Genomic DNA, 11,428 nt, shown 5'->3' on the forward strand with positions numbered 1-11,428 from the left:
ATAAACCACCTGAAGAGAGGTAAAGAATTAGTGCTGTGGATGGTATTTTTTTCATGGAAATAAGTGCCACACTAACCTGTCAGGTAATTTTCTTCTCAGAGTTGAGACCCTTACTCACATGCCCAGAGCTTCTAGGCATAGCAGAGATTTGCTGGAGAAATGGGAGTCATTTAACAAAACGATAGTCAACAAAGGTTCTAAAAGTGGTATTTCTGAGGAAATTTTCGAACATGGAAGGGACCAAGGAAGAAGCATAAGGACAATTACCACTTAGATATAAAAGGTTGGAAAGATTATGAGCTAAAAGAAACACAATTTATACAGAAAAAAAAATCTGTAAGATACTCACCATCTCTCCAGAGAGACTTGAGGTGCATTTGTAAGAAAATACACTAAGGGAAAATCCTGAACATTTTAAAAGCAAAACTAACTAGGCTGCCATAAATATTCAGCAGAGAGGCTGGAAAACAAAATACAGTGAATCTTTCGAGATATGCATCAAAATAAAATAGCAAACAATGGGAAAGAAGAGAAGGGAGCAATCACTGTTTAACTGTTAGGAGTTTCCAAAAAAAACAGGACAGAGAGAACACAGACACTGAAAGAATAAGAAAGATTTGAGGAACACCAGATTGAGGGGACCCAGTACCAACCGTAGTCCTAATAAAAATTGGAGCAGTAGGGCTAGAAGGAACATGTTGAAAGTATCCAGCGAAGTACAAACAGCTGAACCAAACCTGAGAATAGTATAGCAACTTCAGCAGCATATAAATATATATATACATACATATATATTCTTTTAAGATATATTCTTTAATATATCATAAATAAAAGTGTGTGTGTGTATGTGTACCTGAAAAAGAAGAGAAAAAAACATCTGGAAACCAGTGCACCTCACCCAGGTTGTCCCTGTCTAGAGTGGTAGATATCAGAAGAGAGCGGTGCCCTGGGCTTTATGAAAAATGTGCCAGAGTAACACTGAGGAAATGAGACATTTGGAAATAATGAAAGACACACAGTCTTTAATTACAAAAAAATAGACAAAATGTCGAGACGTTTTGGCTGAACCACGAAGATAGGATTTCAAACATTCATGAAGGATGAGAAGAGACGTGATTGGGCCTCGGTGGTAGGTACGTTTCCTCTCCCTTGACATGGGTGCCATAGCATTGGGAGTGTAGAGAATATAGCTGTCTTCCGCTTAGCTTTGTAAATATATTTTAATATTCTAAATAATGTAGATGCCACTTATAGAGCTTCAATGTTTTGATCCAGCCTATCAACAAAGCCTAAAAGGCCTAATGTTACTCCCAGAACAGTGCTGGAAAGGGATGTTGACCAGATGATGCAGAAGTGAAGGCTGAATTAGTTGAGAGAAAAGAAGTAGAAAAAAAGTGGGGCTATTTAAATATTCAAAGTGGGAATAAAAAGATACTGTCTTCACGTAATAGAACACAAGTGCATGGTTAGTGTGCCGGTCCGTGCTATAACTTAGACCCTCAAAAGTATAAATAAAACAAATTTCTTGTTATTTTAGTTTATTTTCTGTTGCTGTCATAAAACACTCTAATCAAAAGCAACTTGAGTAGAAAAGGATTTATTTGGCTTACAATTCCAAGTCATACTCCGTTATTGAGAAAGTCAGTACAAAAGCTCAAACAAGAACCCATGGAGGAACTCTGATTGTTGGCTCCCTGGCTGGCACATGCTCAGCTAGCCTACTAATACACACCAGGATCACCCACCCACCAGGGAATGAATGGGACTGGGTCCTTTGCATCAAATAAAGGCTACTCTGATACAGACAACCCTTCAGTTGAGACCTCCTTCTCAGGTGACTCTAAGCTGTGTCCAGTTTAGCTGTGTCCGCTCTGTTCTATTTTTAACATTTAAGAGAAGAGGCATATTGGATGTGAGGTATGAAGTATTATGCAAGAAAATAGTGTGGATAAAGTAGATTTCTGGGTGCAGTCCCATAAATGGACACACTTGTTGTTTTATGTAATGTGGTCTAGGGAAGCCTCTGAAAGTGGTATTTAAGCAGATTCTCAAAAAGAATGATGCAGCCAACTCTGTAATTAACTTTAAACAAAGGGAAATAAACTTGTATGAAGAACATTAAAGAAATGCTAAGACAGACATTTAGAATGTTGTTCCTAAGTAGCTCCCTTCCCAGTGGTAAATGTTTCTTCCTATTTATGTTCATCTATGTGCATGTATATGTATCTGTGAATGTGTGTATATATCATATGTATACAGCTACCCAAAGAGGCCAAAAGGAGACATCAGGTGCATGAATTACAGCTACTTGTGAGTCACTCAACATGAGTTCTGCTTCCTCCTTGAGAGCATCAATCATTCTTAACCCTTGATCCATCTCCCCAGCCCCAACTGGATGAAAGTCTTGATCATAGATGTCTGGTATATCCATGGACAGGACTCACTGACTGTTTGTAAACGCCCTTCTCCCCTCCCAAATACAAAACCACTCCTGTGCACTGGCTTGAACTCCAGAGGTAGTTGAATCTTTAAGAGGTGGGACCTAATAGAAATGTGGCCACTAGGAATATAGCCTTAAAAGAAGTATTAGAAGTCTGGCTTCTACCTCTCTCTGTTTCCCCAATGCCATGAGAAGAACAAGTACACTACAATATACATCCTTTACCATGATGTTTTCATCCAAACACAACAGGAGATGAACCATGGGTAGAAATGTCTTAAACTTTAAGTCCAAAGAGATCTTTCATTTTTCAAGTTTATGATCTCAGGTATCATGTCACAACAATTCATAAGTGACCAATAAATAGACCTAGTGGAAATGTACAACTTTTGAGTTGCACTTGTGAAACTTCCAAATAGAATAATATTATGCATTCAATTTTTGGTCTCTCCATTCTGAAATTACTGTCTCATAGGAATCAAAGTGGGTTCATTTTATTGGCTGCTATGTCTTCTATGAGGGTAATGAATAAAAACACAAGTCTATACTTTAATATACTATATTTGGGTGATTACCAATGGTCTGATGCATTCAAGGTAAGGGGAATTTTGAACCAAGATCATATGAAGAAGGTGATTTTAAAATATTGAGTCAGTTTTCTCTGTAATGAAAGTTTAGTCTTACTTACTGGGGCTCATGTGGACAAAGATAAACAAACTAAGCAACTCAAGTTCTGTTATTCTAGGCATCTTGCTTCATAGCCACCTTTCAACCTGCCGACCAGAATAATGTCTGTTTGGCTTCAGCTGAAATTAAAGATACCCACAATAAGAAATGTCAATAAAATAGGAGAATATGAGAAGGATTTGCTTTAATATCACAAAAAATTGGAGAGATAAATCAATAATTGTTTATATTAAAAAAAAAAAAAAACCAACATGGGTGCCAGTATGCAAAGAGAGTTTAGCTTACTCATTCTCTGCATTAGGATTTTTTTGCACAGAACCTGTCTTTTGTGGTGGTTGTATAGAACCAGGAAGCTTGAACATGGTTAGGTAAGCAGTCTCTCTAAGCTACTTTCCCAATTCTTATGAGGACATTGACCCTCAGTGAGTTACAGATCCCATGCTTTTGCATCTCAGTATCTTCAGCATGCATAATATTGTAATGAAACTGTATATGAAGTTATAAACGTCGCACTGGTCTTGTGGTTAAGATTAATTGTTTACCGTGCATTTGCCAGTGGATTTGACATTTTAGATTCTGAGAAGCATCCATTGTTAGTTCAAGACTAACTAACTTAATTTTGCTGAATTTCAGACAGTTCAAGTCTTCAATATAATAATAAACTTTATATATGACTTAAAGGTGGTGGAGTTTACAGAGATATAAGACTACCCTTGCTTCTTACTAGAGGGGAAAATGTAAGCATCTCTACATCTGCTCAACCATGTGCTCTAAAGTACTTCTGTACTGGGATACTATTGGTCCCCAGCACAGATGTACCACACACCTTCAATACAGACAGAGAAGAAAAAAATGTAGATTCCAATTAATTTTACAAATCTATAGAAGGAGACTATGGATGCTTTTCTGAATATAACTTAGAACTGACTGCCTGTCGAAAGAAGCAAAGAAGTCCAGCTTCCTTGTTTTCAATGAAGCAGATTGGTGCTTGCCCCTGAAGACCGACCATGAGATAATTTGAATAAAAGTTATCACAAATGTACCAGAGAATGAAATATAAAATAGTAAATCTTCCCCAAATGTGTTCAACTTAATCATTTTCCTCTTGGTCCTATTAGAAGACACCTTTGCTATATATGCTTTAGAGTCAGACTGTATGAGGTAATAAATAGAACAGCGCTTTTGATGTCCTCTCTCCATCGCAAGGAAGAAGCAAAGATATGATCCAGCATCTTAGACATTCATTAAGTGGATGTGGCTGTTAGATGATGTGAAGAACAAAGCAGAAGAGCCTGGGAGTGGTACTTTAGTGTGAGAGAAAAAAGAAAGCAAAGGCTGACTTTGCATGTAAGTAAGTCTTGAAAAATTTCAAGGCCACTGTGGCGTTCTTGAGCCAAAATTACCCTGGTCAACGTCTCCTGTCTTCTAGGAGTGCTGAGGCCTGCCTTATACCATCCCTGTTATATTTAATCACTGGCTGGGAGAAGCCCTTGGACAGAATTGCCCTGGCACAAGGGTCCCAGGACACACCAGCTGTGACCAATTGGCACTTGAATGCCCTGCATTTGGAAATCTGAGAACAGCACTTTCAGGGCCAGTGCATTATTTATTCTGTAGACACCTGTTTTGGAACATCTCTATGGCTTAGTGAAACTCTCCAGTGACTCATACTAGTAAATGCCCATATGTGGTTTCAATCATCTATTTTCCTAAATTAGATCAGAGCAAATCTTTCCCACATTCTGAAGAACATTATGGGAAAGAATATAAAAGACCACATTAAGTTAAACTCGTGGCTAAATATAATTAAAGAAGACTACAGACCTTTAGTGCTAGTCTACAATTGAAAAAGTGTGTGTATGAAGCTATCCCTGAATTTAGCTCACTAATAAACTGAAATTACTACAGATATTCTAGTTAACAAAACTGGACCAATATACCACATGTAACAATAATTATTTAAATTTTCTCTTGTATGATACATAATTCAGTCTATTTATTATATGCATCTTTATTACATTTCTTTACTATGAGAAAACAACCCATGACCAAAGGCAACTGGAGGAGGAAAGGGTTTCTTTCATCTTGCAGCTTACAGAGGAAAATCAAGGCATGTACCTGGAGACAGAAACTGAAGCAGGAGCTATGGAGAAATACTGCTTAGTGGATTATTCTCTGTGGCTTGTTCAGCATACTTTCTTATACACCCAGGAACATATGTGCAGAGGTAGCAACACCCCATCATGGGCTGTACATGCACATCCATCATTAATCAAGAAAATGTATTACAGAGTTTCCTACACACAATTAGATAAAATCTTCTCAAATGAAGTTTCTCTTCCCAGATAACTTTGCTTTTTGTTAAACTGACGCAAACTCTAACCAGCACATTTGACTGACTGTCATCTTAACACACCAATACATTATTACTAAATTATAGCCACTCCTTTCTCGTTTATCTTCAAGATCTCACATTAATATCAATATCAAAGAATAAAACATAAACAACATAAAAAACTTCCACTCTTCCGCTTCCGGTCTCCTATAGCTATGGCCACCGCTGTCGCTGCAGCCGGCTCTGGGGAGCCTCTGACCCCTAAGAACTGCTCCTGAAAGCCGAAGCAGAGAAAGCCAAGGAGGAGCTAGAAGAAGACGATGACTAGCTAGATGAGACCCTATCGAAGAGACTCTGGGGTCTAACAGAGGAGGTCCGGTCAGTCGCTGGACCCACCTTTGATCTCTCACCCTTCCTGGCTTAGAAGATGGACAGATTTTCTTGGGCAGCTTTGTGGACTGGGAGCGCTTCCTTCATGATCCTGGTTCTTCCTGTTGCCTTTGAGACAGAAAAGTTGCAAATGGAGCAATGACAGGAACTGCAGGGCCATCAGGAGGAATGCCAGGGGCTATACCTCCACCTCTTAGAAAGATCTAGATTCTTACTTCAGTATTTGTCCATGTGGGAGAAATTTGAAACTCATTTGTGTTTGAACTGCTGATTGTTTGAACTTTTTCTATTTATTTATTTACTTACTTACTTACTTGTTTGTTTGTTTGTTTGTTTGTTTACCCCCTTGGCACGTCGATCTATTTAAATATAGTGGGAACTTTCTTCGTTTCTCATGCAGAGACCCCAGGTACATCTGTGCCCTTCATAATGGATGCCCTTACTTCCTGCTGGAGTACAGCCATGTGGAAGGATATCCCACACTCCTTTTATAAATTTCTCCTAAGGAAGTTCTTACATGCCCATTGTGGGAAAGAAGTACCCCTGACCATAAGGACTTTTTTTTAATGGGAATGTCTAGGGCCTGTTAAACAGTGTGGGGCTGCTAAATCCATTACACCTGTAGAACAAAACACTCACCAGGAATCCTGTGTGTGCCTGAGAAGGGAGGCTGGCTGTAGCTCTAGCCAGAAGGGGCTAGACAGAGTAGGCACTCCCTCCCTCTGTACATTTCAGATCTTAGGAAGTCAGCACTCACTTTTTGTGTTTAAATATTAAAAGAACTGAAACTGAAAAAAAAAAAAAAAAAAAAAACTTTTAAAGTCTTCAAAATGGCAAACACTCTCAGTGTCCAGTCTTTTAAAGTATCCATCATCTCTTTCAAAGTTCAAAGCTTCTCTCAAATATCCAAGTCTCTCTAAACCTCTGTTAACAGTGTGCTCCTATAAAGTCTAAACACAAGTTAAATGCATTCTCATTCCGAAAGGGAATAAATAACCTGAACGGATTTATATTCAAACCCAAACAAAACCTAAGTCCAACAGTGCAAAAAGACGATCTTCTGGGTTCCAAGGGGCTTTTTCTCTAGCTCTGCCCTCCAAAGCATACAAGGTTTGTCTCCTCCACTCAGTCCTGCTCCAACCCACAACTGCTACTGCCCTCTACTGTGGAATATCGAATATAGTTTTACCTCCTTAACAGAGCACACAAAGGCCCTCAAAACCCAGCAGGAAAGTGTCTGTGGAAGTTCCCGCATACACAGCCTGCTGACAAGTTTTCAGGACGGTGGAAATATTGTCTTTCTCAAATGAACTTCTCCATAGTCACCTAGCTTTGATTTTGGATATAGCACTGTTTCATACTCTAGCATTCTCCGGACACTGTATGGGTTTTGTTGTTGTTGTTTTGTCTCCAAGTTCTTCTCTGATCCCTTGAACAGCAATAACGATTTCTCCCCTTTCTTCTCTTGCATTCAAATTGAAGCCAAATTTTGGCCCTTAGGAGAAATTTTAGCTCTGATAGTATAGTTTTCATGTTATCTGTACTCTATTATTTACTTAAATATTTTCCTATAGATTTATCAACCCCATTATCATACCAGTCTAAATGTTCTCAGAGTGGACATACAGAGAAGGAACAGTAAACTTTCACCAAATAGTTTCTGTTTAAGCCTAGCTTAAGGGAAGTTCTGGGATCTGTATCTTTGCATGAGCAATGCCCCTTAAGCTTGCTTCCATCTCTTATTCCCTAATTGTTAGTGACCTTATGTGGTGTTTCTGTACTATTTTAGTTCCCTTCCTCAGAAAGAATGTTATTTTGAATGGTGGGTATATTGGCAATGGCAGAACTTCTTCTGAGCTCTGATCCCCGGAAAGCCATTTTATTTTTTTCTTCTGGAGCTGGAGAGGTGGCTCAGAAGTTGAAGTCTAAGGCTTATAACTTGTGTGGTTTGAGTGAGAATTGCTCTCATAGAGTGACACTACTTGAGAAAGACTAGAAGGTGTGGACATCTTGGAGTAGGTGTGGCCTTGTCCAAGGAAATTTTAAAAGCCAAAGCCAAACCCAGTGGCTCTTTCCTTGTGTCTGTGGATCTGGATGGAGAACTCTTAGCTACTTCTTCAGCATGAAGCTTACCTCTGTGCGGCCCTGCTTTCTGCCATGACAATCAACTAAACCTGTGAAGCTTTAAGCAAGCCCCTGCAAGTTTGGATTTTAGAAACCCATTTTAAATGATGGCTCTTAAATACTTTAATCTCTCTCCCACCACTCACCAGAGGTAGTGGAAAAACAAGAAGTTATTAGGATACAGGGAAAGTGGGCCTGTTTAAAGATTGTTTTTGCATTGTCAGGAAATTGCAGTTCAGTTTACAGAAATTAGTAACAGTAGCCCGATTCACTCACAAAAACGTTCAGTAATTAGTTCAGTAATGTCGACATAGCGAACACAAATTAGGTGCAGTAGTGGATTGGCCTAGCAGAAACAGCCAGGCCTCTGTCAAATCAGCAGGAATAAACCAGCAGGGACACCGGGAGCAGTTCTCTGCCATGCCTCTCTCAATGAAGTGAAGATCAGTGGATACAAAGACATAAGACCAAGAAGCATTGGGAAGCTTGCCATTCTAGCTCCGTCACTGTCCAGTGGGTCTTATTTATACTCTCTCCAGACATCACATACCCTCAATATTCTTGCCTCACTCACCATGTGAGTCTGTCTTGGCAAAGCTCCATGTGAGTTTATATAAACCTGACATCACTCTGCCAATTGGCCTGAGTCTGCAGGATCAGAAGGAAGCCAGAAGAGCACCACTAGCAGTTTTTTTAAAAATGTGTTTTCTCTGTAGAGTCATGGCAAACAGAGCTCAGCAATGCAATGTAAAACAAATTAATACATCCATGTTGTTAGCAAAGAATCCTTCGTTATATGTCTTTCCATGTGCTTGCTTTAACAGAACATCCTTTCACCTGTGTGAACCTCAGTTGAAATAACTGACTTTCCAAAGAAACCAGAAGTTTCCACGTCAAACCCCAAGGTCCATGACAGCCAAGCTTAGGAAGTGAAGGAGTTCTTAAACAGAAAGCTGGTGATAATGTAATTATACAAAGGTATTTATGCATACGTTCAGGCCAAGAAGTCTAGTTTTTTCCTTCCCCCTGATACCAACAGCTATACTGCCAATGATGGCCACTAGGGGGCAGGACCTGCCGCCGGAGCCAGGAGATTTTAACCGCTCAGTTAGGCATTGGTGTGGCACCAGCCCGAACAAGTCAGATTTCCGGTCTGGCAGCTCAGCTGTTAGATGTTCGCCCTGGATCTAATTAAGTGGAGATTTGGAGTTTGGTGTCTTTTCCCTCTTGGTCCGTCAACAGCTTTGCAGAGATTCCGCTCTCCATGTAGGGCGGGGTCCAGAATTAGGCTGGTCTGTGCCAGCCTATGCAACTTAAGGCTAGCATTACGAGGATCGAAGATCACACCGGCGCAGCCCGACTTCCCAGCTTCACAGAAGGCTTCAGCCCCACGACTAACCAGTTCCCTGGGAAGCTCATTCAACAGGACAGCCCCGCCCTGGATAGCCCTGTCCTGGAAAAGATCCGCCCCTGAAAAGCTCCGCCCTCGGAACTAACTCCCCAAGAAAGCCATTTAACCTGGACAGCTGGCTTTCATAAGAGCCCTGCCCTCCAGAGCCCAGACCCTGGAAAACCCTTTTTCAAACTACGCTCCGCTCCTCTGCAGCTACAATCGGCCTGCGGCAACCTCCCTGGTGTGAGTTTCCTGGTTCCGATTTGCTCCGGTGTGGGGCTAGGTGTCCAGGGTGACGCAGGGAGGAAATCATTCGTGGCACTCACAGGTCTGTTTTTCTTTTAATTTCATCTGACTGGTACAGTTTTCATTCATTATTACTCTTTGAACTTGAGTCACGGATTTGAAAAAGGTGTGTGTTCCCGCGTGCAAGCGCATTTAGCTACAGAGGGCTGGGACTGCTTCTGTTTGTTTGCTCTTCCTGACAAACTTGTGAAAAATGAGAGGACTATTCTTCTCAGACGAACTTAATGAGACGTCGAACTTGGGGTTCCTGATTTCCCACCGTTCACTTTCCTGGGTGCAGTGCTATGAAGTGGGATGGGAAGTACGGGAAGAAATGCCAACGCCAATAAACATTTTACCCACAGAGGAGTAGTTGAAATGTATAGAGGACGGCTCTGTACAGTTCCTAGTCAAGGATGTTCAAGGTGGGAATGCATTCTTCAGACCCAGGTCAGGTCAGCTCACCCTGCTCCTGGCCAGGAGCTAAATGAACCGGCCAGTGAGGACAGTTGAGAGGAGACGGACAGCAGGAGCTGTTAACAGTTCATGCGAACAGGACGAGCTAAGAGACAGGAGGAACTCGGGTGTCTGATCTGTGCAGGTTCTCCACAGAAGGTTATTTGGGAAGAGAGTCCTGAAACCCCGAGTGAAGAATATGGGGTGGGGAGGGGATGGAAGGAGGGAGCCCAACAAGGTGTTAGCTGTCTAGATCTGACTACTACACAGCTCAGCTTTTCCATGGTTTCTCCTAGGATATATCTCAGAGAGGCTCTCAGCAAGTATCCATGGCTCCCTCCAGTACCTGAAACTAATTTAGGATGTCAGCTTCCAGCCATTGGAGGGGTGCCCTGTCAATCACATGAGTGAATGGGGAGGAGGTCCTCTATGGTGAACTACTCAGATGTGGGACAAATGAAGTTGTGCAAATCACCAGTTACACTCCATAGCACTCAAGGAAAGCAGACTGGAGGAGAGAGGGAGAGAGAGGGAGAGAGAGGGAGGGAGGGAGGGAGGGAGGGAGGGAAGAAGGAAGAAAGGGGAGGGTGGGAGAGAGAGACAGAGAGAGGGAGGGAGGGAGAGAGACAGAGAGACAGAGAGGGGGGAGAGAGGGAGGGAGAGGGGGGAGGGTGGGAGAGAGAGACAGAGAGAGGGAGGGAGGGAGAGAGAGAGACAGAGAGAGAGGGGGGAGAGAGGGAGAGAGAGAGAGAGAGAGAGACAGAGACAGACAGACAGACAGACAGACTAACATTGCTCACTGTGCATGTACCACCTATAGTCTAACCTGTAAAACAATGGTCCTCAGGCCCCAGTGATTGGTCCAGAGAAAAGTCCAACTGGAGTACTGGAGTAAGCTCAGCTCTCAGAATACCAGGCTTCAGAAGAATTTGAAAAGACCTTGCCCAGACAGTTAAAAGGGGTGGGGTGGGAAATTTCCACTAAGGTGGATTTGATCATTTGGAAGCCGTTTCCAACGGTGTGAGCAAAGCTGTCAGAATTGATGTACCTTCTGAAAAGTCATGCTACCCCAACTAATGCAGTTTCTAGCGGGCCATAGGACCCTCTTGTCAGAAAGAATGAAACAAACACCAAGTCAAGCCCTGAATTTGAGTCTTTAGATCCTACAGGAAGCTGCACCTCCTGAAAAGGACCCATCCCTCTCTGCATTGTGCTCTGCTTCTGCCCTGGTGTGCCCTTATCAAAATGTTCCTCCCACACCATTTCAAGTTTCAGCTTTAAGTCCGAATTCATACTGGGTCTTTCCCGTCATGCAATC

Source organism: Micromys minutus (genome assembly GCF_963924665.1).
Source record: "Micromys minutus genome assembly, chromosome: 18".
NCBI classification, from domain to species: domain Eukaryota; kingdom Metazoa; phylum Chordata; class Mammalia; order Rodentia; family Muridae; genus Micromys; species Micromys minutus.